The following is a 2,221-nucleotide window of genomic DNA, read 5'->3' as shown; positions in this document are numbered from 1 at the left end:
CTAGGTCCAGGTGTACAATCACTGTTCATGTTGTTGTAAAGGTGTTATTTGCAATGAAGAAGTCATCAGCCTTGTGAGTTTCTATCACGCAGTCTCTAACTTTGTATCTGCCACAAGACCATCTATTCCAACTAGTGATCCTTTCTCTTCATTTTTAACCTTTTCATGCTAATTGACAAAATTATCAATGCATCTTGATTCCATTCTTTTTTGGGGGCAGGGTATGGTGTACTGTATTGATGGTACATGACAAGGCTCTAAGCCCTCCCCTTCCTCAAGGGGTCTGGAGAGACACTTTCGATGAGGGGACATTCCTAGTGGGTCGGGGGACCGAGTTGGGGCAAAGACTCCCCAGCAGCTGAGGGTCTCTCTTCCTCTAGTGCTGTTGCTGGGGCTGGTGGCCCAAGGGGGTTCTTACCCCTTGAAGGTCAGTGGACCATCAGGTCCTCTCACCCTGTTGCTGTAGCAAAATTCATTGTCATACCAGGAAATGAACTTGCATAGGGGTCGTTGAGGGCAATGCCAGCCCCACTGTTGAATTTACAGGATACAACCTGGTCCTCAGTGTAGCCCAGGATGCCCTTTAGGGGACCATAAGGAGCCAGCATCACCACGTTCTTGATGTCATTGTACTTAGCAGAGTTTTCCAGATGGCACGTGATATCCGTGACAGGTACATTAGGGTGGGGACATGGAAGGACATGCCAGAGAGCTTCCCATTCAATTCTGAATAACCTTGCTCACAGCCTTGGCAGTGCCCGCAGGAGCAGAGATATGTCCTGGGCTTTCCCACGGCCACCAAGCCAGAGTTTCTCAAAGGGGCCACCCACGGTCTTCTGGGTCTCAGAGATGGCATGGACTGGGGTCATGAGTCCCTCCATCATGCCAAAGTTGTCATGGATGCCCTTGGCGGGGTGGGCATCCAAGCAGCTGGTGGTGGAGGAGGCATTGCCGACAATCTTGAGGGAGTTGTCATGCTTCTCCCATCATACGCCCATCATGAACATGGGGGCATCGCAGGAGAGGTAGAGGTGATCACCCTATTGGCACCACCTTTCAAGTGAGCCCCAGCCTGCTCTCTGGTGGTGAAGACACCGGCGGACTGTACGACATACTCGGCACCAGCCTCACCCCATCTCGCGCCTGGAAGATGGAGATGGACTTCCCATTGATGATAAGCTTCCTGTTCTCAGTCTTGACGGTGCCATTGAACTTGCCGTGGGTGGAATCATACTGGAACATGTAGACCATGTAGTTCAGGTGAACAAAGGCGTCATTGATGGCAACAATGTCCATTTTGCCAGAGTTGAAAGCAGCCTTGGTGACCAGGTGCCCAATGCAGCCAAATTCGTTGACTCTGACCTTCACCATAGTGTCTCGGGGATGTGGCCGCGACTGCATGGGAAGATGCGCTACCTGCTACACGAGGAGGATCAGAACCTTGGTTTCATGTTTAATCAACTTCAGACTGAAGATGTTGGTAGAATTTAATTCTTTTGAGTAAACTTAAATAGTGCTTCTATTACCTAGACTTCTTTGTAGGTGAATAGATATTATCCAGTCACAGGCAGCATTGTACTTCAAGACAGATCTTGGAATGTTCTTTATAGACAATGAATGTGATGCCGTTTCTGTTGACTTTGTCATGCCCAGCCTAGGAAACCATGTGACTGCGTAACTAAGAATGACCAATACCAGGCCATTCCAGCTCGTTAGTCGTTATGCATTCCATTTCTTTTTAATGACTCCTGATTTTCTTAGGGACACAGGCATACATTTCAAATGCCAACTATTCATTTTTAGTTATGCTTGCAGCTGGTTTGGTTTATGCTTGTGACGGACTTTTCTCGGGTTGAGTCATGGCCCATCAGCACGTGAAGGGCCTGAACAACTTCCTCCGTCCACATCGGGAAGAAGACTTTCCTTAATAACCAGCGCGAAGACAACTGCGTCCCCACAAGAATGGATATCATTGATGAAAGGAACAGGAAAGGGAACTCAAAAGGGATCCGTGACCCACGAAAGAGCGAAAGTCATAAAACTCTTCCAAAAAATGCCAAGCGGTCGTCCTTTGGTACCTAGTTTGATACCAAAAGCGCAAACAACAAAAGGCAAAAAAAGATGAATGGAATTTCATGAATAGTAACAGTTTTCCTGCATCAAAGGGACATTATCAACAAAGATGAGAGAACTTAACAAATGGAAAAAACTATTTAGAAGC

At 47.5% G+C, this 2,221-nt stretch overlaps 1 pseudogene; it reads right to left on the bottom strand.

The window, feature by feature from the left end:
* Positions 1–414: 414 nt before the first annotated feature.
* Positions 415–1,371, bottom strand: LOC142461364 (glyceraldehyde-3-phosphate dehydrogenase-like; annotated as a pseudogene).
* Between the last annotated feature and the right edge of the window lie 850 nt (positions 1,372–2,221).

Source organism: Tenrec ecaudatus, chromosome 1, assembly GCF_050624435.1.
Source record: "Tenrec ecaudatus isolate mTenEca1 chromosome 1, mTenEca1.hap1, whole genome shotgun sequence".
Taxonomy (NCBI): domain Eukaryota; kingdom Metazoa; phylum Chordata; class Mammalia; order Afrosoricida; family Tenrecidae; genus Tenrec; species Tenrec ecaudatus.
This window is presented reverse-complemented; position numbering and strand designations above follow the sequence as displayed.